The sequence below is a fragment of the Callorhinus ursinus genome, unplaced genomic scaffold, assembly GCF_003265705.2.
Source record: "Callorhinus ursinus isolate GAN/ISIS: 27379988/994484 unplaced genomic scaffold, GSC_fseal_2.0 scaffold26, whole genome shotgun sequence".
Taxonomy (NCBI): Eukaryota; Metazoa; Chordata; class Mammalia; order Carnivora; family Otariidae; genus Callorhinus; species Callorhinus ursinus.
Window position 1 is genome coordinate 5,482,725 of NW_027397088.1, and position 27,699 is coordinate 5,510,423.

The 27,699-nt window shown below is 45.0% G+C and overlaps 1 long non-coding RNA gene across 1 annotated transcript in view; it reads right to left on the reverse strand.

Annotated features, from left to right (window-relative positions):
* Positions 1-2,710: 2,710 nt before the first annotated feature.
* LOC141370086 (uncharacterized) overlaps positions 2,711-27,699 on the reverse strand; it is a 53,962-nt gene continuing 28,973 nt past the window's right edge. Inside the window, exon 3 of the long non-coding RNA XR_012373805.1 lies at positions 2,711-3,615. This is a non-coding gene — a long non-coding RNA (uncharacterized lncRNA). The remainder of the gene's footprint in view (positions 3,616-27,699) is intronic.

The window sequence follows — 27,699 nt, forward strand, 5'->3', positions numbered from 1 at the left end:
ATGAATGGATATATATGGTATATATACATGTGGCATATTTGTGTGTATACATACACACAATGGAATATCATTCAGCCATCAAAAAGAAGAAAATCCTGCCATTTGCAACAACATTGATGGACCTGAGGGCATTATGATAAGTGAAAAAAGTCAGATAGAGAAAGACAAATACTGTATGATCTCACTTATATGTGGAATCTAAAAACAATGAATTCATAGAAACAGAGTAGAATGGTGGTTGCCAGGGGCTGGAGGGGCAGGGGTGGGGGGATGGGAAGATGTTGGTCAAATAGTACCAACTTGGTGACTATAGTTAACAATACTGTATTGTATAAGTTGTTATGAGAATAGAGCTTTAATGTTCTCACCATAACAACAACAACAAAATGGTAATTATGTGAGGTAAAGGGCATGTTAACTAATCTTATTGTGGCAAACATTTCACAATTATATCAAATCATTACATTGTATACAATGTTATATGTCAACTATATCTCAATAAAACTAGGGGAAAATAACATTTCTATATACCAGCAATAAACAATGGGAAAATGCTTTTTTATTTATTTATTTGTTTGTTTGTTTGTTTTGGGACAATGATTTTTTTAAACCTTAAAATGTAAATACAAAACCATTAAATGCCTATGAATAATGACATGACACTGAAACTACAAGACATAGCAGAGAGAAATAAAAAGAAGGCTTAAGTAAGTGGAGAGATATATCTATTTGTGAATAAGAAGACTCAATCGTGATAAAATGTCAATTGTTCCAAAGTGATCTATAGACACAAGACAGGCATTTTTTTGTAGAAAATGATAAGCTGATTCTAAAATTCTGAAATTTATAAGGAAACTCAAAGAACCTAGAACAGTACAATTTGGGAAAGAAGAAAAAGTTTGAGAATTTATACCACCAGAGTTTAAATCTTACTAAATAGCTACAGGAATCAAGATAGTTTGACATAGTTTAATGGAACAGATTAGGGAGCCTAGAAATAAACTCATGTATAAAATGCTCAATTGATTTTCAACAAAATCAACAAAGTAAGAAGATGCCAAAAGGACAGTGTTTTCAAACAAATAGTGCTGGAACAACCAGATATCCATATGGTCTTACTTCAAACTATAGACAAATGTTAATTCATATACCTAAATGTAAAAACTAAAACTATAAAACTTCTGAGAGAAAATATATGCTATCCTGGGGTAAGCAAAGATCTCATACACAGGACACAATAAGCATTAACCATAAAAGAAAAAATTAGTAAATGGAACTTTATCAAAATTAAACTCATCTTTTTTTCTGAAGACATTGGTAAGAAAATAAAGCAGGCCACAGACTGGGAGAAAATATTTGCACTATGTATGTCTGAGGAAAAAAAATCTGTATCCAGAATACACAAAGAATTCTTGTAATTCAATAACATAAATATAAACAACCTATTTTTTAATGGGGGAAATATTTGAACACTTTAGAAAGAGAAGGTACACAAAAGTTTGTAAGCATATGAAAGGATTCTCCACAAATTATTCATCACAGAAAGGTAAATTAAACTAACAGGAGACATCACAACATGCCCATTAAATTGGTTAAAATTAAAGATTGAAACATCAAGCATTGACAGGCATGTGGAGCAACTAGAACACATATATTTTTCATAGGCATGTAAAATGGTATGGCCATCTTGGAAAACAACTTGGCAGTTTCTCATATAGTTAGACATACACTTAGCATATAACCTATCAATTTCACTCCTATACACTTAGCCAAAGGAAATGAAAATATATGTCCACATAAAGTCATATCACCTGTGTTCATAGCAGCCTTATCTAGAATTGTCCCAAACTGGAAGCAGCCCCAATTTTCATTCAGTAAGTGAATAGAAAGCAAACTCTGGTACATTCATAAAGTAGAACTCTACAAAGCAATAAAAAGGGATGAATTACTGATATATGTACCAACATGGATAAATCTCACAAACATTATGCTGAACAAAAGAGGCCAGATCCAAAAGATTATATACTGTATGATTTCACTTATATGAAATTCTAGAAAAGATAAAACTATAGTAATCGGTGGTCACCAGGGTCCAGGATGTGGAGGAATAGAATTGACTGTAGAGAGGTTCAAGGAACTTTCTCAGGTGATGGCAATATTCTGTATCAGAATTGTGGTAGTGATCACACGACTATCTTCAAAACCAGGTTTTGTCAATCTTGGTGGTACTGACATTTTAGGCAATGAGGTTTTTTGGGGTTTTTTTCTTTTTGGTTTTTTTTTTTTTTTTTGTCTAGGGACTGTTTTGTGCATTTCTGCATGTTTAGCTTCAACCCTGGGCTCTTATCTTGTTAGGTGTAAGTAGCTTCCCCTCACTCCCAAGTTGTGACAACCAACAATGTCTTCAGACATTGCTGAGTATATCCTGGGGGGTCAAATTAGCTCTGGAAACCACTAATCAAAATTCACAAAGTAGTAGATTTAAAATTACCAATTTCTATTGTACATAGGTTATACCTCAATAAAACTGATTAAAAATATGTAGGAGGCAACTTGGGACTACAAGCTTCACACCTAGGGGATACGATTTCACTTTTAAATATTTTAAATATCCTTCAGTCTCTATATTTACTGAAATAATTTTTATGCAGATTTTTAAAAAATATTATTCTATTATTGTCTAATATTCAACATTGCTATTGAAAAATCATATGCAATCTTAATTCCTGCTCCTTTATGAACTTTTTCATCTTTCTGAAAGTTTTTACCCTCTTTTTTCCAATCACTGTGCTAGGTTTTGTGGGCCTTTTCAAATTGGAAAATTGTGTTCTTCAGTTCTAGAAAATTTTCTTAGAGGATTTATTTTAAATATTCTTCCAGTCTACTTTCTGGGTTTTTTTTCCCTCAGAACTCCAGAAGGATGTTGGACTTCTCAACCACAGTCTTTGATTTTCTCATCTTCTCTCTCAGCTGTCCATTCTTTTGTCTTTTTATTATTTTCTAAGAGATTCTCTTTGTCTTTCAAGTCCTACTGGAAATTTTGTTTCAGTTTCCATATTTTTAATTTCAAAGAGCTCTTGTTCTAAAATTGTTCCTTTTTTCCAAGGACATTATTGTAATTTCACTTTTTTCTTCTGATTCGTGCAGGTGTGTCTCCTCCAGAGACAGCACCAGCTTCAGTCTCTTGTATTAGAGGCTGTGCTCAAATATGTGGTGATCCTTAGCTGTTGACCCATATTTAACTGGAAATATGAAATTCCTAAGATTGAGTGTCCACTCTGTAGTCATGGGCAAAACATGCTGACTGCAGTCTTCTGGAAATGATCAAGCAGTAGAAAGCTGACTTTTCTTTTGGGAAAATACCAATGTCTGAAGGTGTTTTCTCTGGGAACTTAGAGTTCCTCCAAGGATTAATTTTCCATCCTTAGGTAAAAGGAACATCTCTGGTTTCCAGTATTCTAGACAGAGGGCAAGGGAAGCAGGCTGGTGGGGGTCTGATCATCACTTTTCAAACATTCACTTAATGTTCCTATTTTAAGCTTGAATCTCATCCTTGGCTTCCACTGTGTCTGTGTCCAAGTCTGAATCCAGATTTTAAAGAAAATGATTCTTCCTCTGAAACAGAATAATAGAAATAAGATTGTCACTTGGTGAGCACGGTGGAGATAGGCATCAGGGAAGTATCGTCAAACTCCAACTACAAGATGAATCATTCTATCTGCCCCCCCCCCCTTTATCTCTTCTTTCTAGGGAAAAGAAATTGGCATCAAGGTGGAATAAATTAGATGAAGAGTTGCTGCAATTTGGGAGAAGCTCTCTAAAGCAAGTCTTGAGTTGAATGAAATGTAAAATTTTGTGGGATAAAGGAAAAGCTAAGAATTGATAAAAACTAAGTGGAGCCAAGTAAGAAAAGGCCAAAGCTATATAGCCCAAAGGTGTAGAGCAGAGATCCTTAGAAGGACAACTTGGCTGGAATAAAGTGTGTGAGTCAGAAAAAAGGAAACATTTGAGATAGAGAAAGTGGCTTAATGAGATTTGTATCAAGAGTCTGTCAGTCTCAACTACAGACAGGCTCTTTCCACTAAAGTAGCCCCATGAACTGGAGAAGACATGCACTTACAGGCACTTTATGAGCCTCTGGGATGAAAGGAAGTGCTTTTATGGACATGTGTCTGTGGGAGGAGGTGGCTTTCCCTGGAGCAAATGGATAAAATGGAGAAAGAACTATTGGGGTTTTGCTCCTGCCCTAAACTCTGGTTCATTTGTCCTCAGGAGTAAAATCAGACTTTGCAGAAATTCAATGTGGGTATAAGCTAAAAAAATTTAAGTTGATAATAAAATCCCTCAGTTGCTTGCCCTCATCCCTCTTCCTCCAATCCCCTAGGGCTGAGGAATTACATTTTAAAGAGATCTTCTCCTAATGCTGCTTCCCAAGGAAAGGCAAAACTAAAGTCTTGACTTCAGGAGTTGTTTTTCAGGGTGAGGTGCTCTGCACCCCAGGGTTCATTCACCCCTTCCTCCTGAGCTCACTGGAACTGACACAAGCTGGACTCTGGTACACTCCTTGAAGAAACGCTGAAACCCTCTGAGGAGACCAGCTCAGAGGCCAAATCAACAAGACAGTTGAAGAACACTACCTCTTCAAAAGAAAAACAACATACAGGATTTAAGATTCCACCAGAATATTAACACACAAAGGCAAGAATTTAAAACTAGCCTCATACGCATACTTTTTTAAAAACAGAAAATATTAGCAATGTGGAAGGAAAGAAAATATCAATATATAAATAATAGGTACAAAAATACAATATTTGAAATAAAGATGGTATAAGGAACAAAATAGAAATAGCCAAATAACAAATTAACAATTTGAAAGATCAGATTGATCAATTCTCCCACAAGGAAGAAGAAAGGCCAAAGAAACAGAAAATTTAAGAGAAAAGTGAGGTGATATAAATCAGGTCAGAAGTAAAAATAACTAGTAACATATAAACAACAAAAGTCCTAGAGAGAGAAAATAATAAAATGGAAAGGAGAAATAATTTCAAAAAATAATAGACTAAATTTCCCCAAATTAAAAAAAAAAACCTTCACACCTAGATATGTTATGAAAATTAAGAATTCCAAAAAGATGATTTTAAATGTTTCCAGAGGCAAAAAGCAGATTCAGTCTGAAATCATATTTTCCAACAGCAACAATGGACGCAATAACACAATAGAATTATATTTTTTAAGTATTGAAAGAAAAGAACTTTAAAACCTAAAATTTTGTAACCAACTAAACTGCCATCCAAATATATAGGCCTGGTTTTTAAAAAATTTCTCAGGCACTTGGGGCGCCTGGGTGGCTCAGTTCAGTATCTGCCTTTGGCTCGCGTCATGATCCCAAGGTCCTGCTATCAAGCCCTGTGTCAGGCTCCCTGCTCAGCGGGGAGCCTGCTTCTCCCTCTCTCTCTGCCCCTCTCCCGCCCTAGCTCGTGCGCAAACTCACGCTCTCTCTCAAATAAATAAATAAAATCTTTAAAAAAATATTCTCAGGCACACAAGCCTCAGTTGTTTCACCAAAAGACTGCATCAAAAATAGTTTTATATAAAATACTTTAAAAAGAAGAAAGACAAATATAGGAGATGATGCAAGAGATATATAAAGCAGAGGGGAAACAACTTGGAAGAGTTGTGTTGTCTAAAAAAAAATACCTAAGATTAAAGAAAAAGATAAAAATATCCATAATAGCCCAGACTTTCAGTATAGATAATGACTATATATGATAGGGGTTGGCAGAGGTTGGGGAGAGACGAAAGATGGAAGTTTTTGTCTTATTGAGAGGGATATTGACATAAGTTTTTTTCAAAAGCAAGAAAATATTTTAAAATATATAGAAAACTTGAGACAAAGAAAATATAAACAGATCCAATTATATCAATAATAAAAATAAATGTATTTGGACAAAACTCACCACTCAAATGACTAAGAAATTGAATATTTTAAATCCGGGTGTATGCCATTTATAAGACACCTCATTAAGAATAAGGACATGCAAAGGTTGAAAGCAAAAAGATGGAAAATGGCATTTTAGACAAATAAACCAAAAGACATGTAGCATGTTAGTATCATTTCAACTAAACTCTAAGAGCACGAGCATTAGGGGATTGAGAGGGCTGCCATAAAATAATAAAAGTTTTAATTCACCAAGAAAAGAATAACTTTAAGGATAAGTGCCCATAAAATAGCCTCATATATATTTAGTAACATTTTTAGAATTAAGGCGAATTTATCATGACTTTTCAGTTACTGGTAGATCAAGTTGACAAAAAAAAAAAAATCAGAGAGGATGCAGAAAATACGAACCACTCAATTACAAGTTATGATGAATTCAAATAATCTCTCATTTAAAGTTCTTCCAAATAATAGGGAGTTTACATCTTTCTCAAGCACACACAGAATATATTAGAAATGTAATCATGTACTTGGTCATTAAGAAAGTCTCAATAAATTTCAAACTTAGGTATAAAGTAGACTGGGAACTCTGACCACAGTGAAATTAAATTAGAAGTTAAAAATATAAATTAAAAATGTCCACACATTTAGCAGTATTGCTAAACAATTCATGGATAATAGGGGAAATATCAAAGTGAAAACTTTTTAAGTATATAAAACTGAATGACAATAAAAACACCATATATCAAGACTTCTGGGATGCAACCAATATGTACTTTGAAGCAAAATTATAGCTAAATACTTATATTTGAATGGAAAAAAAATCTCAAAATTAGTGAGCTAAATGTTATTCTTAAGAAGTTTGGGGTGGAGGGAAACACAACAAAATCCAACTCCCATTAGAAAAAAAATCAAAAAATAAAAATAAAAGCAAAAATCAACACAAAAGCAAAAATTCAATAGAAAGGAGATAAAAGGCTAAGAGTTGGCTCTTTGCTAAAATGAACAATATAGATGAATTTCTCAAGATTTATCGAGATAAGATAAAATTACAATAAGCAATATTAGGAATTAAAAGGGAGAATAACTACACATAAAGTAGACATAATAAATAATAAGACATTTTGATGAAAATGACGTGCCAACAATTTCAGGAACTTAGACAAATTCCTACAAAAACATAACTTACTAAAACTGATACAAGAAAAAAGTTTTGAATAGTAGTATAATTATTAAAGAAACTGGCACACTGGCTAAAATTATTCCACACACACGCACACAGTACCTGACCCAGAGGGATTTACGTGTGAGGTCAAACTTTCAAGGAACAAATGACGTCAAGTCGATACAAGTTATTCCAGACCATAGAAAAAGGGAGATTACTTCCCAAGCCCTTTTACAAGGGTTGACATTGAAGAAGAATGGGCAGTGGAGAAAAGAAAAAGAAATCCCTTCCCTCACGGAACTGAAGTTCTAGGATAGCTGCGGGAGGGATGCACAGTAATTAAGTACAATATGTAGCATATTAGATGGAGAGACAAAGAAAGACACACAGATGGAAAAGGGGTGGCACCATTTTACACAAAGGGTCAGGGCAGGCCTCTCCCGTGAGGAAGAGCTGAAGGAGGTAGAGAAAGTGATCATGGCTGACTGGGGAAAGGACAGGGCAGTCTGAGGGCGCAGCTGTGACCGTTGACTTTAAGGAATGAATGGAAGAGAGTGTGGCTAGGATTAGGTGGCCAACAGGGAGTACAGCAGAAAATGAGGGGCCAGGCCTAGACTTTGACTAGAGAGAGAGGCAGAGGGAGAAAGAGATAGAGAACTTCGGCTATAGCCCTCTTAGGAGAGCGGGCCTCACCTCCACCATCCCAAAGTCAGCCATGACACAAGCCCCCAGGGGCAGTTTGAAGGGACACAGAAACAATCCTTCTCAGATGGGCATGATGCAGGAGAAGCAAGAAGACAATTTGCAGACAGTACCACAGAGACGGTGCACATAGCCAAGACGGGAGTACATTTTGATAATAGCTGTTTTAATATTGCCTAAAAAAAAAGTAGACTTATAGCCCTCATTGAGGTTGGCAGCATGGGGATGTAGGTTAACTTATAGATGGAAAAAATTGAAGCTCGGGATGCCTGGGTGGCTCAGTCGGTTAAGCATCCTCCTTCGGCTCAGGTCATGATCCCAGGGTCCTGGGATGGAGTCCTGCATCGGGCTCCCTGCTCAGCAGGGAGTCTGCTTGTCCCCCTGCCTGCCACTCCCCCTGCTTGTGCTCTCTCTCTCTCTCTCTGACAAATAAATAAATAAATAAAATCTTAAAAAAAAAAAAAAAGGAAAAATTGAAGCTCACAAGAGTGACGTGCCTGGCCCAAGGTCACACAGCTGGGAAGTGACAGCTGGGATGAAGTCCAGACCTTCCGACCTGTGGTCCAGGCCTGTGCCCACTCTGCCGTACCTCCTGGCTCAGAGTCTGTGGGATGCACCCCTCAGACCTCACCTTATTTCTACCTGTAAGTCCTTATTCTCTGTTATTCTTTTTTCCTTCTTGCAATTCGTCTTCATACGCCACTTGTCTTAGGGTTGCTTTTATGAACAGCCTGAGTTAACCTCAAAGCTGTAATTTCATTGACAACAAAAACAGCCTTACTCCATGCATCTCTTTCAACTCTCTGAACATATTTTTGTTCAAAATAATGTCTTCAGCAGTTGGGGAAGAGCAAAGTCCACTACCCTCCCCACCGCCTCTAACACAAAATAAGCCGCAGCCACGGATAACCATGGTATTTGAGTCAGTTTGTGAGACTGGGTGTCTCTCATTGCTGTGAGCCCAGCCCAGGCGTCCTGCCGTCCTGTTCCTGCCTCCCTAGAGCTCTGGGGCCTGCCATGTCCTGGGAGGAAGGAGCCCCCACCAAGCCGAACATGCTGTGCCGACTTTATAAATAGCCCTTCAGAAGAACGGGCTCTCAGATTAAGCTCCTGCCAACTCCCTTCTGGTAGCCTTATTTTATTTTTTAATATACAACAGCCACCTTGTACTGACCCCACCCGATGGAAAAAAACAACAATAACAACAACGCTGTGTGGGACTCAACAGCCCTGCATCCCACCCACCTGCCCTCCTGGGCATGCCCCACAGTTATTCAGGTGAGAGCTGGTTGAAAAACCTTGAGACCGCTCTGGAAGAACACAGGTGGGTTGCTGAGGCAAGAAATTTCACCAAAGACCCCTTGCAGGGTGTGGGGGTGAGGGGCACCCCCAGCCCCCCTTGGTTTGTCCTTTCTCTCCTTCTTCCAGCAGCTCAGTCTCCAACAGGTAGAATCTGATCTCCTCCCTGCCCCATACCCAAAAGCTGCTCTTAAAAAGGGGAGAAGACATGATTTCTACAGGTAAGAATAATCCACACATTGGACTAATATTCACATTTGTATACCACTATACAACTTACACATGGAATCTTCCAGCAGCCCTGTGGGACAAGCTGCGTGGTAATAAGTCTTCCTCCCAAACTCTGGCCAGGCGTCTACCAGGTCTTGTGATGGGCAACCACCCACTTGCTCAAGCAGCCCAACCGGTCTGCAGGCAGCGCTCCTGCCAGAAAGTTCTTTATATAAAGCTGAATCCCATCTCCTCCGACCTCAGCTGGACCCCCACCAGGGGCTTCTGGCTGAGCTCTCACTGAGACTTAGAAGCTTCCCAGTCCTGTCATGGCAGCCTCCAGACATCACAGGAGGACCAGCGGCATCCCTGGGTGCCCCCGGACCAAGCCACCTGGTTTCTGTCAACCACTCCCCTGTGTCTGAGTTCGGAGCTTTGCATCAGTTTCTCTCTCTTCTCTCATTGTCCGTTTGTACAGAGTTCCCCGTCTGATTAGTTAGAACACGAGCTCCCGGGCCAGTGGATGTCTCCTGCCTGGCACTGAGCATGTGCTCGTCCGTGGTTTACCTGCACAGGCCTCCCAATGGCCCCATGAGGTCTGACAGCTGAGGGTGCGGAAGCGCTGAATTGCACCAGGCGATCTGACTGCCGAGCCAGCATGCCCTGCACTTAGAAGGCTGAGTGCCTGGCACCTAGAAGGCGCTGAGCTTCCATGAAAAGCTGTGGCTGGGGCCAGTAAGTGCCAGAAGTAGTAGCCACAGCAGATAGAATAGATGATCCCACACTCCAAGTTCATAATCGGTTGAGGCCATCAAAAAGGAAAATAAAGGAAGTGCCATTTACGATAGATTAAGGAATGTTTTGGATTCCAACTGGGTCAGACAGGTTGGGGGAGGAGAAGCATTCCAGGAAGAAAAAACAGAACGAACAAAGGCACACAGGGTGTGTCTCGGGAACATCAGCTATTTAGGGAAAAAAAGAAAAAAACGTAGGAAAAGGAAAAACTAGGAGATTGGGCTGGATGGAGGGTCCTTTAACAAATCCCCATGGCAGTCTTGCTGGCCTGGGCTCCCCACCAGGCCAGGGTCATGAGTTCTAGAGCTCTCAGTGGAGGGAGGGGATCTGGAGCTGTTTCCACATTGACATCCATCCTTTCCCTCCATTCACCTGCAACATGGCTCCTGGAGGAGGATGAGGCTCTGGCAGCCCGGAGAGGTGTCTCCTGATCCTCAGACAGCCCCCTCCCCTTGACAACCAGGCCCAGCGTCAGCCCAGCCCATTGCCCTAGACAGCTGTACTTTGGCACCAGCTCACCCTTTTCATTCATTCCTTCTTGCTTCAGCTCAGATTAATGCCAATAAAATCTTAGCCACGAATGGAACAGATACACACAAGCATTTTCACTATTAAAAGAATGTCTTCCTTATATGAACATTCATAATTGAGGGTCAAATACAACCAATAAGCAGACTTGAAGCCAGCCATCCCTGGTTGACTCGTACAAAATAATTCATAGACAGTTCTCAGGCCTTCAGCCACAAGGCTGTAAACAAGCTTCCAGTTTCTGAATGAACCATAATGGACACCAAATAAAACCGTTCATCTTAAAAATCATCTCAGAACCTGCGAGTGCCTTCTAAAGCACTCAGATTCAAATGGTCATGTGCTATCGCACAAAATGCCGACCATAAAACACCATGTTTCTGCTTTTTTTTTTTTGTACTTTTTCAATGAAGTGTCTGGGCATTTCAGTTTGGCTGAGAGAGTCTTGGGATGCTAGTAATTATGTTGGGTAAACCAATGCCCCAGGAAATGTCGCAAGCCAGCTGTGCTATTATTTGAAAAGTTCCTCTAAGTTACCCTCTCTAGCTTTGTAGGTTGGCAAGTGATAACAGTTATTCAGTCCCACTGCAGACCAACAGGATTAATTGAGTTTCCATCATGTTTCCAGGATTCCACTCCAGGACATTCCTGAAGAATGCCACTACCTAATATTTTACCCAGTTGATCCTGGAACGCACACTACGATTTCTCAGACCACACATCCTGATTTGGGATGTCAGAACCTAGAGTTACTGTAAGTATGGGGTGAGCAAAGAAAACTATGAGTTCACCCTGCCCTGTGTGAGTTTGCATCTACGGAAGGATGGAGGAATTTCTATAACTGTTAACAACCATAGCACAAACAGCAGATAAAGAGTGACAGGGTCTGGGGCAAACAAATTACAAAAGGGGAAAATAACTGTAACTCAGAGAAAGGCTCCGTGGAAAAGACAGCATATGCCTGCAGCTTGGAGCAGAAGTAGGATTTCAAGAAGTAGGAGGGAGTTAGGAGAAAGAGTGTTCTTGCTTACGAGGGAAAATGGAACGTGCGTGGTGTATGGGAGGAACAGTAAGTCATGCTCCCCTGTGCCTTGGAGAAGGGTCAGACTCCAAGAAGGCAGGAAAAGTGGGCTGGTCTGATTTTGCAAGATCTCGAATGCCATGACCACAGAGACTGGTTAAGGTTTTCCTTTCCTCCTGTGACTCAGCTAGCCTGCATTCCCCAGCCTCTCTCAAAATGAAGTCCTGCCATGTGACTCAGTTCTGGCCAACAGGATGTAACAGAAGTGATGTAATGTACTCCGCTTCCAGGCCTGGCCTCAGTCCCACCTCCTGAGGCCGCAGCTGGGCCTCCATCCAGGGGCTTCTGCTCTGTCTGCTGGTTTGAACGTCAGCACCCATGGCAAGCTTGGAGCCACACAGTGGAGATGGCCTCACCCTTGATTGGTTGTGTGATACAGAGCACAATACCACCTCCCACACCAGCCTGCTTCCAAGGGGACTTTTCCTGAGCAAGAAGGAAACTCACATGGTGTGGGGTCCCTGAGATTTCAGGGCCCATCGCTGAGCTCTGAAGTCAACATGTCTCCACTAAAATTCCAGGTTTGGGGGTTGTATGCTCCTCCTCAGGCCCCCGAGAGCTGGGCTTTTGGATGGTGAGCCCTGTGGCAGTGTGGAAGCTGGTGTTGACCATGGCAGGGGGCCTTGCTCAGAGACCACGGAAGGGCTGATAAGAGACAAGATGTGAGCTCAGGCAGTGACGTGGGAGGAGGGAAACCAGGGGCTGATTCTCATCATCCACTCACTTCTTCCTACTCAACTTTTATGCCCCTGGTTATTGAAACAGATTTCTCAAAGGTCACCACTGACCTCCTCGTCCTTAATCCAGGATTCTTTCTTCACTAGCATCGTCAGCCTGTGGCGTGACACCTTGAACCACTGCCCGCTTTCTCGGCCTCTCTTACCCCTCTGCCTCCCTGGCTCTTCCCATCTCTGAACCCTCTGTCTCTCTCTCCATCAACTCTTCTGCCTCCACCAGACCCTCACAATAAGTCATCCTTAAGCTTCTGGCATGGAGCCTGCACTTCTCGCTTCTAGATACATGGAATCCCTGGGGGGGTCTCATTCACCATCTGGCCTCTACCTTCCTGCTCATGACCCCTGGAGCTACCTCACCCACCCTGACTTTTCTGAGCTCCGGATCAAAGTGTTCAGTTTGCTGTGTGAACAGCCCTGCACAGATGTCCTGCAGGCACCTCAAGTGCAACCTGTCTAAAACAGAATTCATTCTCTTGTCACTGCCCTTTCACTACTCCCCATCCTCCAAGTGATTCTGCGCCTTCTCCATCTCTGGTTGTGGGAAACCAGCGGTGAGTGGTTCAGCGGCAGGCGTGACATGAAGAGCTTGACTATCTTGCCAAAATCAAGATGTGACATCCAAGTTTTAAGAGCTCCACCTTGAATCCCAACCCTTTTGGAAAACTGATCTAATTCTTATTCCAATTTCCTGGCCTATCATCCCATTGTCTTGATTCCCATAAAAGCACCCCTCTCCAACTCACATGGCAAGGTGTCTACTCCACTCACATTTCAAGGCAGATGGCCCTTTCTTGTCATCTCCTCACTTACCCTGGGTTTCAATTCCTTCCTAGTCAAGTTGCTTCTCACTTTTCCAATCTGAAGAAGTTTCCTTTTCAGAGAGCAGAAGCCAAAGATCATTTGAACAATTTTGCTCATTCTCAGTCATCAAAGGGCATCATGGCATTTCCACCAGGTTGTAAGCCTATCCCTTCCTTGATCTTCCTGCTCAAAACATAGCTTTCAACCCTTTTCATTCCCTTCATATTTTCACATATTTTAAGTTCAATCCATGCTCTACCTGAATTAGTCATGACTCTTTTGGTCACAAGTGGCAGAAATCCAAGCTAAGGAGGGATTTAGGGGTTCGTGGGACCAAGCCATAGGCAGAAGGCAGGCAGGAGTAGAGAGGGCTTGTGGATGGTCACTGGGCCATGTCAGGGCCATGTCAGGGCCTCAGAGCCCACTGGGTTCACCCTCTCTGCTCTGGTCAGTTTCTCTGGTGTGCAGACTTCTTCCAGCCAAACCCAGTTCTTTGTGGGGTGGATTCTTGTCAACAGCAGCTCTGACTCATCCTTGACAGCTCTTTAACCAGAAAGTAAGGGCCTTTCTCTGGGCTCTGGTGTGAAAAAGCCCAGGGAAAATTCTGGTTAGCTCAGCTTGACTCAACCTGATTATACTTCTTAGAACAGTCACTGTGAACAAATTGGTGAGGTAATTTACCCATCCTGGGTCACATACCCATTTCTGGCATCAAGGAAATAGAATCTCTGCCCAGGGTGCTGGGCAGAAAAAATTAATAGATGTCTGCTCTATTAGCTTCCCTGCAAACATATTTCCTTCAATGTGTGTGCCTTTCCTGACCTGTTCTCCATCTCTAGTACGGCAAACCGTTGCCAGTTACCAAGTGGTCTGTTATGAACGCAGACCAGAGAAATCAATCTTCTCCTTGCGCTGTGAAGAGGAGAATATTACAGACTTCCAGTCCAGGAACTCTGCAGGGGACAATGATCTCCAGTGATCACTTCTGGCCATAATTGTCTTCATTCCTGTGATCCTAATTCAAGGCTTGCTGCCCTTTGGCACCACCTCAACTCCTTTTCTGCACTGCTCCCCACTGACCCTTGCTCTAACTACCAACTTCCCAGCTGCCAAAGTCAAGCCCAAAGTTCCCCTTTTCTCCTAAATTCTCAGTGATGACACCTTACTTAGGAATATCCTCCCCCAAAGTCTATTCTGCAGAAGACTAAAACCTTATGTAGTTAATAACAGCTAAATGCTTGGGAAGAAAGCAGACTGACAAGTAATTCACCCCCAAGCGTGAATGGCAATTGCCCTCCAACGGCATCATTAACCCTACGGGATTTCTAATGGGTCGAAGATCGCGATGGCCTGCATTGCATCCCACCAAAAATCTGTAGTTTGAAGTCCTAACCCCTTCAGACTATGCCTCAGAACTCGACCATATGTGGAGACAGAGTCTTGAAAGAGGTAATTAAGTTAAAATGAAGTCATGAAGGTGTGGCCCTAATCCAACATGACTGGTGTCCGTGTAAGAAGAGGGATCAGGACACAGACACACACGGGGAGCAGACCGTGTGAGGACCCAGGGAGAAGCTGAGGAGAAAGACCAGAGAGGCTCTGCTGACATCTTGACCTTGGACTTCCAGCCTCCAGAACTATGAGAGCTAAATATCTGTTGTTTCAGCCTCCCTGCCCTCCCAGTCTGTGCTACTTTATGGCTGCCCTTGCAGACTAATGCCTCTCTCTTCCCACAGGCCTAGAAAAATGGCAAGCTGCCTTCTCTCTTCAGAAAGGCTGCAATTTCCCCTTCCGGCAAATCATTCCTGAAGTGGATCAGGGAACCCCACTCATACTTTCAAACACACACGGAAAAACAGGATGTACATACCAGAAATATTTCGCCTCCTTCACTCTCTCAGCGGAATCTTTATAACGCAGAATTGAGATGATCCTTTCCCAAAATGATGAATAAAGTTGTTAAAAAAAATACACAATCCAGGACTTGAGGACTTGGTTTATAAAGTACGACGTGGCATGCGGGTGCTTTGTGATGGCCTGGGACCGGACGGGTGCCCCAGAACCAGAGTGTGTGCACCCTGGGTGGACATTTGGCTATAAACCACGTGGAGAGCACAAGTCGAGGTTGGCTCTGACCAGAATATCAAGTAGGCTGCATTTAGCTGCCAGACCAAAGGTACTCATCTCTGTCTGTAGGGAAATAGACGTTTCCAACTTAAAGTTTGTAGCACTCATAATCATTTTGGTGAGATTTTCCCCAGACGGTCCCTGGGAACCATCAGCACAGATGTTTCCTGCATGTTGAAGGCACGGATATGGAATCTTTGAACTCGTCCAGTGACGAGGCAGGCTGAGACGGCCAGAGGAGAGCAAAGTCGGCCACCGCCAGCCGGGCAAGGATAGGGCTGGGCAGCCAGACTCTTCGTGGACAGAGCCAGCTGTCCCTTTAACACAAGGGCTGCTTCTTTTTTCTTTTTAAAAGAAAACACTAATAAACGATGGACAGGACACAAGGGTCTGGCCAAAGCAAAACCCTGTCAGAACAATCAAGACCCTCACCTGGCAGGCCCAGGGGACAAGCTTGGGAAGTTGGGTGGTGAGGCTGGATGCTGAGAGGGGCCTTCCAGAGCCCTCCCACGTTGCAGCGGGGGACAGGTCCTGGGATACAGAGTGACTTGGGTTATCTCACACAGTTAAGAAGAGAAAGACTTAGTCAAATCCAGACTTGAGCATATTTTCGCTAATTCACACTTTCAGTTCTCTGCTTACTCTTGTCTTCTGGAATCCCCCTGAGCACTTTTTGCCCAAACATGTGTCCCGTGGGTGCCTTCTGACTGCCTCTGCCTGCACCCCAGCAACCTCAGGGGCCTGCCTTCCCACACACACCTCCTTCCTTCCTTCCCTAACCTCACTTATACTGAGTCACTCTCTCTCAGGTTTGCTCCCTCTCGGTCACACTCTGTCCCTGGACACTGTCACAACTTCCTAGCTCCCTGTGTTTTGGGTCACATTGGCTCTCCCTTATGCATGGATGCCTTCCAGAACCATCTCTCTGCTACAGTACCTCCGCAGCTAGCATGTTACCCTTTACAACTGAGGCAATGGAGTACAGTATCATGAGGCAGGACTTTGGGATCAGAAGATCAGGTTCAGGTCCTGGCTCCGTCAATCGCTGGCTGTAGGATCTTGGGCAAACCTCTTTACATTGTGAAATCTCCAATATTACGTAAAAGACACCATAATTATCCTTACTGTTAATGTATAGCCGACTTGGAATCAAACCCTTGGATTCCTGTTCTGACCCTGTCTCTTATTAGCTGCATAACTTCGGTCAGGTTCCTGAACCACCTTGGCCAGTTTTCTTTCTGTACAATGGGGATGACAATGATAAAACCTACCTGATGATCATTCCGTACAATGGACTTAAAACAGAGTCTGGCATATAGGAAATACCTTAGAAATGTTTGGTATCACCATTTGCAAGCTATAAAGTACAATACAGAAGTTACTTATATAATTTTAAATGACCAGTTGCCCTCCAACATTGCCATATCATACGGGGAAGGTCTCTTTTGGTTGCAGAGAAACCTAACTCCAAGCATCTGCAATAAAAGAAGGACATCTGGGGACTCATGCCATGGCAAAGTCCAGAGGTAGCTATGGTGTTGGACTTTGTAAAAATCTTGCCTAGAATGGGAGGAGGTAGAGAAGGCTGCAGAGAGAGGCAGGTCCAGCTCTGTGTTAAAGTTATCAGACAGAGACTTGATTCCTGCCTAAGTTTATATGCCTAAGTTTATAGTCAAAGGGCTCAATTCAGAACAAGAATATGAGATAGTACAAGTAAATGGATATGGCCCATGCTGTTCTGATTGTAGCCAATGAGGTTTATCCGAGGCGCGATTATTGCTAATTGAAAACTGATCACATGCAGAGGACATGCACCATCTGGCACCCCGTGCTTTTTTAACCTACGTGCTTTCTGTGTCCAGTCCTATCGGGAGGGCTGTCAGAGGCCCACCCCCCACACACGCACTTTGCAGGGAGACACACACTGATGCACAGAAATCCTCCCACCGCGTGTAGGGAATCACGGGGCCCTCAAGATGGGAAGAGCGGCCTGGGAGAAAAAGGGGGAGAAAAGAGCAGGAGAGAGCGTCAAGGGTGGCAGTGAGAGTCCACGGGCTGCTCAGGCGTCTGGCCACTGTGTCCGCTGGAGACACCAAAAAGAGGCGATGCTAAACTCCCGTCCCTCCAGATCCCTTGGCAAGTCCACTTATTTCCAGCATAACTGAGATGTTTATTTCAATTTCTGGAAAATTACATCCTCTCTACCTTAATCCACCCACCCTTCGCCAGCCCACCCTAATGTGCGCTGTGGTTACAGGATGTGAAGCCAAGAACTGCCTTGGGGTCCAGAGGACACACTTCATTTGCTGGGGAATGAATTCATCCACGTGCTTCATGTAACAAATGTAAGGCTCTTTCCAAGCGATGGCATTGCATGCTCTGAAATTATTTTTGCCTGTGCAAGATCATATGGGCCCAGAGCTAGGCATTTTACCACGGAGTGACTGGGGACAGCTGGTCCTGACTTCAGGGTCAGAAGAAGAGATAGTGTGATGCAGGGGAAAGCGCGGGACCTTTCAGATCAGTCGCCCCTCTTCCACTGACTGGAGGATGACCTTGAACAAGGCTCTAGGCCACCTGAGCCTCAGTTTCTTTATCTGTGAAATGGGGATAAGTGTGTCTGCTGTGTCTACAGAGATGACACCCAAAAAACAAATCATGAAGACTAGGTTTATGAAAGGTGTTTTCTGTTAAAGAGCCTGAGCAGGTGGTTCTGGCTCTCCCACTTGACCCACTCCCCTGCCCACCTCCCCTGTGACTTCTCAGCCTGGAAGGCCACTTCTCTTCCTTTAGAAACAATAATGAAAATAGTAATATCCAACACTAGTAAGTGTGAGGTGGTTTTACATGTAATCACTCATTAAATCCCTGCCAGAGTTCTAAGGTATCTATTATCATTCCCATTTTACAGCCTAGAGAGTCCAAGTAACTTGCCCAATGTCACACAGCTAGGATGGGGTGAGCCTTTATGAGAACCCACGACACGGGAAAGGTGCCCCACAGCATCCTTGAGGAGCTTCTGGGCTTTCTGCCTGAAGCAGGGCAGTTTCATTTCCCTGATGAGAGGACCAGTACCTTGCGCGCAAGCCGCACTACCTGTCCTGGGGAGCCATGCAGGTAATGGCACCGAGGCCACGGTGAACCCCACTCCACAGCGCCTGCTTCTGTATTTTCTCTCACAATGAGAACAGAGTTTGAGATGCTTCGGCCACATGCTGAGTCAGCTGGGAGGGGGGCGGGGGTGGGTGGAACCATGGGCTCAGGGTCAGAAAAGCACACAGATAAGCATCAGCTGAGCACTCTGGCTTCGCTGCCACCTTCTCCCAAAATGTATTTCTAAGTAAATGATGAATGGCAAATCTTAAGGACGAGGACCTGGTTTAAGGGCAGTAGATTTACTAAAACACCACCATGGGAGGAAGCAAAGGTTTCTGAAGGTGGAAAAAACGAGAGGAGTGGAAAAGAGCAGAGATTCTGTGACTGATGGAAAGAGTATCTGACCGATGGAACCGTGGGCGGGGGAGGGGATCAAGAGCGTCCCATCCGAGGAGAATTCCACCTTCAATTTCCTGTTCTCTTGCCTTTTCTGACTCCAAAAGGTAGTTCTCTCTTTTACAGAGTATTTCCTCACACCCCAGTCTCTTCCTGCAAAGTGATTTTATAACTTCAACTTGTGCCAAAGGATATAAAACACCCTCCCAGCCTCCCCTTCTTGCTCGGCAATGTGCTCCGGTGGAGAAGCTGCTGTATTAAATGTGCCGGTGCGGAGGGCATGGTATAAATCCTAGGAGTGCTGTAGCCTAAGCAATCGTGCTTTTCCATTACTAAAACAAAGTTAAGAGATGAGAAAGTAGTATCCAGGGTATAGGACCTCTACATCTTCGGCAGTGAATTCAAACCTCAGCGCCCAGACTGCATTTTAATAGTATCAAATTAGCATAAAGGACTTCCCCCCCCCGTCTGTGGTAAATAATTGACCCAATTCTCCCAGGCACATTTTTTAAAACGCAGAACCCATTTGTGTTCATTCAAGGCGACACAAAACAGTCTATTTTATCTAGTAATTCACGGTGTCTCTTCACTGCACTCCTGTAAACTCAACATCGATACAATGTACCCTTTGCAGTGGGAGTTCCCAGATCCGCCAAGTTCTCCCTTAACCTCTGCAGTGCAAAAATGTCCAGCAGAAACCTCGCCAAGAGCTACTCAGGGGTCAGCAGGTGTAGACCAGATGCAGGCTCAGCCTTCCACCACCGGCTCATTCACGCATTTTGATAAGGAAAATGCAGGGCAGGTTTTCCAGTTTGTCTTACCTTGAGATTTGCAAGGTGGGAAACTCCCAAGAAAGGAGAAAGAAAGCAGAGCTGAGGAAGAGAAACCACGAAAAGCAGTTGTGACTCAGCTGTGTTTTGCTTTTGTATAGCATTGCACCATCTCCCAGGGGCTTTCCTGCGTTTTGTCACAGCAGCCTTCTGAGGTCAGAAGGACGAGTATATAGACCCCTATGTCACTGATGACCCAGCCGGGTGAAGCGCCCTCCCACTCAGCCACACTGGTGCCCATGGGTTCCCACCCCGGCTTCAGTGCCTGTCCCCTATGGTGCACTGCAGGGCCAGGGGGGGTAATGCCAGGAAAAGGATGAGTCTGGCCCTTGCCACCTACCCTGGTAGAAGTGAGAAACTTCAGCTTCTTCACAGCCTAAGAGCCCAACAGCCCCACTGTTCCCCAAGCATCACATAAGCCAGAAGGGTCCCCACATCCAGCGTAAGGGTCATCTTGCGTTGGGTAGCAGGAGGCCTGTGGCTAGCCATGCATATCCTTCAGTCACCTTTAAACAGTTGTTGGAGGCCTTCTGTCACTAAAGCTCCCTGGGTGGTCCCTTTAAAGTTCTTTGCAGGGGCACCTGGGTGGCTCAGTTGTTAAGCGTCTGCCTTTGGCTCAGGTCATGATCCCAGGGTCCTGGGATCGAGCCCCGCATCGGGCTCCCTGCTCGGCGGGGAGCCTGCTTCTCCCTCTCCCACTCCCCCTGCTTGTGTTCCCTCTCTCGCTGTGTCTCTCTCTGTCAAATAAATAAATAAAATCTTTTAAAAAAATTTGTTTTAAATAAAAATAAAGTTCTTTTCCATTTCTGCAGAATAAAATAGTAAGTTGTGTTGGTCTGGATCCTACAAAAAGCAGTGGCCAAGATGGAACTAAATAGAAAGAGGAAGGGGTCCAAGGAAGGTGTGGGGACTGTCTTCATGCCCCCACCACCCGCAGTCATTGAGGGGAGCAGCCCATGGGAGGTGTGGCCTCGGCACAAACCCAGCACAGGACTTGGTGCCCCAGCTGGGGTCTTAGTCATGGATGCTCCCCCACTACCCAGAGCAGGGGGTCTGCAGAGCTCACTCTAGAAGCCACCATGAGGTAGATAACAGTTTCCAGTGTAGATAATGCCCTCTTGCAACTGTCCTATCCGTTCAGAAAGGCAGAGAATGACTAGGTTTTTCAGAAAGTGTAGAGGGCTCAGTCACCATGTAGGTAATGCCTTCGACATCAACATCCAGAGCAAGAACACAGGGTAGATGCCCAAACAGTGCTAAATAAATGTTCGCTGGTCCTCTGCAGCCCAGGGCCCACCTCCACACACGCCGCACCCCAGAATCACAGCAGTTGCAACAGTATCCTCAAGAAGAGGACATAGTTGTCCATTCCATACCTGGCGTCAGTGGATGGTGCCCAAGACAGAAGACCAGAACTTCCCAAAGAAGGGAAATGCAGAGCAAGAGTCCCCATCACCAAAGGGCAAAAATCAAAAGCTGACTTCATTTAGGTCACTAACTGTTGTAGCTTGGGAACCAGTGACCTTTGACAGAAGACTCTGAGATGTGGCCTCCAGTTGAGCCCTGAGCCAGCCTCCTCCGGTGGGACGTGTGTGGAGCCAGCTTTGGTCCTCACTACCCCACAACCACGTGCACGCGAGCCAACTCCTTCCTCCCCGTGGACCTGTGGCTCCAGCAGGGCCCGGGCTGGGCGGCACCAAGAGAGGCAGTGAGCATGCAAAATTTCAGGAGGCGTTGCTGTCAGAGTGGTGTGACTGCAGGGCGGCAGCTGGGAATGAGGACCCCTCAAACGCTCCGCCCGGGAGGCCTCTCTTGCCTCCCCTGGCGCAGCAGTCAAGCTGGTGTACTGGCAGCCCCTGGAGTGCCTCCTTCCGGTCCACCCCACTGGACTGAAGCCCACCCACCCTTCAGGGCTATCCAAGTCACCCTTCTCCACTGGCCCTTCCCTCAGCACCCACCAACTCCCGTGCCCACTCCTCCAAGGTTCCACCCGCCATCGGTTCACAGAACTTTTCCCATGGTACCTTTGCATTGTCCCTTTTCGTGTGGACACCCCCTCTCTCCCCACTGCCAGTCTGCAAACACCTTACAGACAGAGCCTGTCTTCCCAGCTCTGCTCCCCCTTCACACCCTCTGCAGCTCTGGCTGCCAAGCGATTGAGGAGGCTCCGCGTGCCTCTTTCTCCGCAACTCTGACAATTTGCCAACAGGGTTCCGGCGACCCCTGCGACCTAATCCCACTGTACTTACAGCTTGGTTCACAAGGGGGAGGATGCTATGGATTAATCACGAGAAAGCACATAGCAGAGTAGAAGTGAAGCACGTGGGGGCTTGCATCCGATCTGGCGGCATTGTCGAGAGAGAATCCCTCTGGGAAATCAGGTCTCATCTCTGAGGAGAGTCTTCTGCATCAAAGCCTTTTCACTTAAAAATGCTGCGTTACAGGAGAACTGTCATCTTGACTCATACCTGCAGCAATTACTCTACACAAATTCCAAGGGACAAGGTAGCATCAAGGTCGACTCTCCCTTGTCTTGGAGGCCGTGTAAGGTCAAGCACGAGTTGACAAATGGTGTCCAAATCAAGAGGGAGGAAAATGCCCCCAGTGCTTTGGAAGCATTTATCCCATGAAATTCCACTGGGACTTTGCACATTCTCCAGCACATCAGAAAATGGAACTCTAGCAGATTCTGTCAGTTCTATCAATTGCAAGAAGGGGAGCAGAATTGGTTCTTTATTGGTGTGCAGCAAATTGGCTGCAGGTCATTGGGGCTCTGTGATCACTTCTCAAAGAGGTGTGCAGGCTCCCCTCTGGATTTCCTTGCAGTTTTTTTTGTTTTGTTTTGTTTTGTTTTGTTTCGTTTTGTTTTTGTTTTTACTGTGACAAAATACACATAAAACTTTACCATTTTAAAATGTACACAGTTCATTGGCATAAGATGCATTCTCAGTGTTAATGCAACCATGACCACCATCCATCTTCCCAAACTGAAACGCTATACCCATTAAACAAGTCCCCGTTCTCCCCGATGCAGCCCCAGGCAACCCCCATTCTGCTTTCTGTCTCTATGAATTTGGCTACCCTAGGAGCCTCATCTAAGTGGAATCATCCTGTATTTATCCTTTTGTGGCTGGCTTACTTCACTGAGCATAATGTCCTCAAGGTTCACCCATGCTGCAGCCTGTGTCAGGATCCCTTCCTTTTCCAGGCTGGATTGTATTCCAGTGTATGTACAGATTCCTTGTGTTTTGCATATGTCCCTAAAGTCAAGGATCTCAAGATATCTTCTGCATGAGAATCCCAAGGGGAGCTTGTGAGAAAGGCAGGTCTCCTGGTCCCACCTGCAGAGATTCTCCTGCAGCGAGTTGGCGCTGGAGGCTCGATGCTGCTGGTGCATCAAGCGCATTGAGGACATTAAGAAGCACTGCTGGGCAGATGGAAGGATGAGGGGGCTGAGCAGAGAGTAGCCGGGGTGCCCGGCCAGGGCAGGGACCAGCAAGGGAAGCCAAGCTGCTGAAGTGTAAGATGCAGCAGACACGACCAGGCAGCTTGAAGGAGTTACACCGGGACCCCTCCTCCAGCCCTCAGCCAGCAGCCTGGGACATGATGGCACGTGCCCCTCCGCCCACACTGCCAGTGGGTCATGACCTATCGTGTGCATCACGGGCTCCGGCTTTGAGTCCTGACTCTGCTTCTCACGAGCCGCTCGACCCTGGGCAAGTTACTCAACCTCTCTGGGTCTTATTTTCTTCATTTCTAAAGTGGGGTTAAAAGCATAGTACTCACCTTACGCTACAGCGTTGCCGTGAGGATAAAATGAGCTGATCGTTTACAATGCTTAGTGTGGATCTGAATGCACAATAAGTGCTCGTGAACAGTAGCTTTCCTCCTGCTAATGTTTTCATCTCTTCCACTTATCTACGGCTGCATAACAAACTACCCAAAATGTAGTGGCTTAAAACAATAAAGGCATTTATGTTGCTCCCAAATCCGACATCTGGACAGGTCTCGGCAAGGACAGCTCCTCTCCAGTCCATTAGACATCAGCTAGCGAGGCTGGAAGGCTGCTGGCTGAAAACACCTGGAAGCTGGGGCCTCACCTGTCAGGTGTTGCTGGTTGTCTGCCGGGGCCTTGGCCAGGGCCATGACTGGAGCACCCACGTGGTGCCTTCCGTGCTGCCTAGAAACGGGAGCAAGCATCCCCAGAAAGAGAGAGCCAGAGACAGAGAGCCAGAGGCAAAAAAAAAAAAAAAGACAGAGAACCAGAGACGGAGAGACAGAGACAGAGAACCAGAGACAGAAAGCCAGAAATGGAAAGCCAGAGACAGAGAGCCAGACACAGAAAGACAGAGACAGAGAGACAGAGAGACAGAGACAGAGAGCGAGGCAGAGACTGTATAGCCTTTGAAAGCAGCTTTCCGAAGTCATCCAGTGCCATTTCTGCCACATTCTCTCTCTCTGCAGTGAGTCACCTGAGCCGGCCCATATTCAAAGAGTGGGGAATTAGAGCCCACCTTTCAATGGAGAAATGCCAAAGAATGTGTGGAAATGCTCCAAAACCACCACGTTACCTGACACCCGCAGGGTGGGCCAGTTTCTTCTGATCTTGTTTCCCAGCTTCATGGGGTAATGAGATCCAAACCCTTGCATTTACTGTGCCTTATCTACAATGCTTCATCAGTCCTTCACAGCCTGGTCCAGCACCCCTGAGGCCATGTGACTGTTGGGCAACCCCTGGCCCCATCATGATCAGACACACAGGGGGAAAGTTGGCATGGAAAATCACATCAGGAGAGCAAGCGTGTGGGAAGGGAGAAGACAGGAATGGAAGACAGGTAATGTCACAAGCTCCGTCCCTCCAACACTTTCTGCACTATGCAACCAGCAGCACTCTCGTGCAAAAATGTGCCACGAGTAGGGTTGTGAGAGTCCAGCCCAGCTCAGCTGCCTCGGTGCCCTGTCTGCAATTCACCTTAGCAGGTGGGGTCTAAAGCTCAGAGGTGGGTACCACCCCAGGGTGACAGACACAGAGAGGGGTATCCACAGTGGTGGGGAGTCATGGGTTCCCTGGGGACGGGAGGGCCTGAGCAGACGGCCTCCTGGCCACCCCAGGCAAAGGAGGGAATTCCAGACTTCTGGCCTGCGGCGCTATGGTGGTCGGGCTTCTGAACTGTGTCCAAGAGCCCAGGGAATCCAGGACTGTGTGACAGTGACCGAGGAACCCCATGGCCCACCCGGGCAGCACTTGTTTCTGCAAGTCTAGTCAAAATGCTAATGTGAAGCCTGGTGCCTCTGCTTCCCTACCTTGGGTCCGGAGACCAAACCTTTAGGAGGGGTGCTTCAGTTCTTCAGGAAACAGGAATCCCGCCTGAGCTCAGAAGGAAGCAGATCTTGGAAGTGGGCCTCTCCCATTAACACGGTCATCCCCAGCCACAGGGAATTTTGCTCCCTAAAGGACATTTGTCAACAGTTGGAGACATTCTGATCGTCACAGGTAGGAAGGGGGTGCTTCTAACATCTAGTGGGTAGAGGCCAAGGATGCTGCTAAAATCCTACAATGCTGGCGCGAGCCCCACAACAAAGGGTTACTGGGCCCAAAATGTCAGTAGTGCTGAGGGCTAGAAACCCCACATTAATTTAAACTCCCCCTCCCAGGTAACCTGCAGCTCCCAAGGCTGAAGAAAAACCAGGTCCAGCTTACAGACCTGGGAGCCTCTTTTCTTTTTCCTGCCTGAAGACCCCACTCCAGAGGTGAGGCAGCTTTTAAGACCATTCAAAGGTCATAACATGATGTGGCCTACCTACCCTGGCCTTGCAGGGGACGCCCTGTCAATGATTCTTCCTACAACAAGGACAGCCTGATTTTCCATCCTGCTTATACCTTGAAGCAGTTGCCATCTTCTTCACAGAAGGAAAAACGGTCCCAAAGTGAGGCCTCCCTCAGGTAAGACCACCATGACACATTCACTGAGTGCCAGCTACATGGGAAGCACTTAGCACCCCCTAAGTTTATGCCTCCCCTGTCCCCACAGGTCTCATCCATAGTCCGGACCACCATTGTGGCCCTGAATCATCCAAGAATGTTTCAGTTAGGGTCAGTGGGATCTATTTATTTTGACCAAAAAGGGTGCTATCCTTTAGAAAGATTTGCACCAAAGGGTTGAAACTTGACCAGACAACTCAAGCAGCATAGTCTATTAATTAGTCAGGGTTCTCCCGAGAAAAAGAATCAATAAGATGTGTATAGAGAGAGGGAAAAAGGTTTTCTGTTTGTTTGGTTGGTTGGGTTTTTTTTTAAGGAATTGGCTCACACGATTGTGGAGGCTGACAAGTCCGAAATCTGCAGGGCAGGTGGGCAGGCTGGAGACCCAAGGAGGAGTTGATGCTGCAGCCATCTGGAGGCTGAATTCCCTCTTCCTCAGGAGACCTCAGTCTTTTTTCTTCAGGCCTTCAACTGATTGGGTAAGGCCCACTCACATCAGGGAGGATAATCTGCTTTACTCAAAGTCTAGCGACTAAAATCTTAATCCCATCAAAAAAATACCTTCACAACAACATCTAGACTGGTGTATGACCAAACAACTAAATAGTCTGGCCGAGTTGACACATAATTAACCGCCACAGCTACTTACATAGAAAATTCATTGTCATTAAAATAGATTATTTTAAAGCACTTAGTTGTAAGTACTGAGCAAAAGAGTATACATTCTTTAGGATCTTGGTTGACATTCTTTCTATATAAACTCCTTAAATGACCCTCTGCAGCACTAAGCTCTTTAAGTTAACTAAAAAAGGTAGCTTATAAACCTGACAGGATAATCTTGGATAATAATAATGGTTTTTTAAAAGCCTATACAGACCTAGAGAGACAAATATGAAGAATCCTCCCGTAGCCAATTTCAACCACCGTCAATGTTCTACCTTACCTGTTTTATATGCCTGCTCTTCACAAACATACATAGATACTTTCTTCTGCAGCTTGAAGCAAATCTCAGCCATCATGTTGTTTTCCTCATAAATATTTCAATATGTATCTTTAACAGATAAGACTTTCGAAATGTAGCCATAACACCACTGCCCCACCCAACAAAATCAACAGCATCTAATAACAGATTTGATGTTAACTTTTCCCCAATTGTCTGAAAAATATCTTTTTCCAGTTGGTGGTGGGATACTCTGAAAGGAATTGACCTTCTGGAGAATCAAAGTAGAGAAACAAAAGAGTTTTTGCCTTTGGACTTCTCAGCTGAAATATTCCTTCCTCCCTACCTCCACCCCACCCGCCATTCTCTAAGCAGAGCCAAAGGTCAAGGGGACACTTTCAGAGTGTGGTGAGGAAGTGGGGGGGTGTAGTGCGGACTTCTCCTCCTGGAGATCCTACCTCCTTGGACAAATAGCCTTTTCTCTGTCCCCATTCTATGAGGAGCCAAGAGATCAGAGGGCACCCCTTGACTGCCAGCAAGACCCACTGCAGAACCTCGGTGACTCTGTATGGGCCACGAAAGTTCAAGGATCTTCGGACATACTTAGAATGGGCTGTCTCCAGAACTTAGGTCTTGCGGGGGTGAGGAAAAGAGGCACACTCGATTATTTACAGGTACAAATACATAACTATCTTACTCTGAAACCCTTTGAAGGCTCTGGATGTGCAAAATCATTCATGTACATATTTTTGAGCAAAATTTATGGAGTGACACCCAGAGAGGTTGGGACCTTTGTGGGACAAGCCAAGGCTGAATGTAACACAACCTGTCAGTCTCCCTTCCTAGAGTTCTGTGCACTCAATATTAGGATCTGTGTCCAAGCTACAGGTTCTAACAGAAATAACACTATGTGTTAATTACAGGGTTTTTTTTAAAAAAGTAATTTTGTTTCAATCCTATTAGCTCTGCAGATAAAAATAGTTTTTCATACTTTTATTAAACTTAGTTTCCCTTGTGTTTGCTTCCCCAGGTATAAAAATTAACTCATCTGCTTATAGACATTTTAGGAAT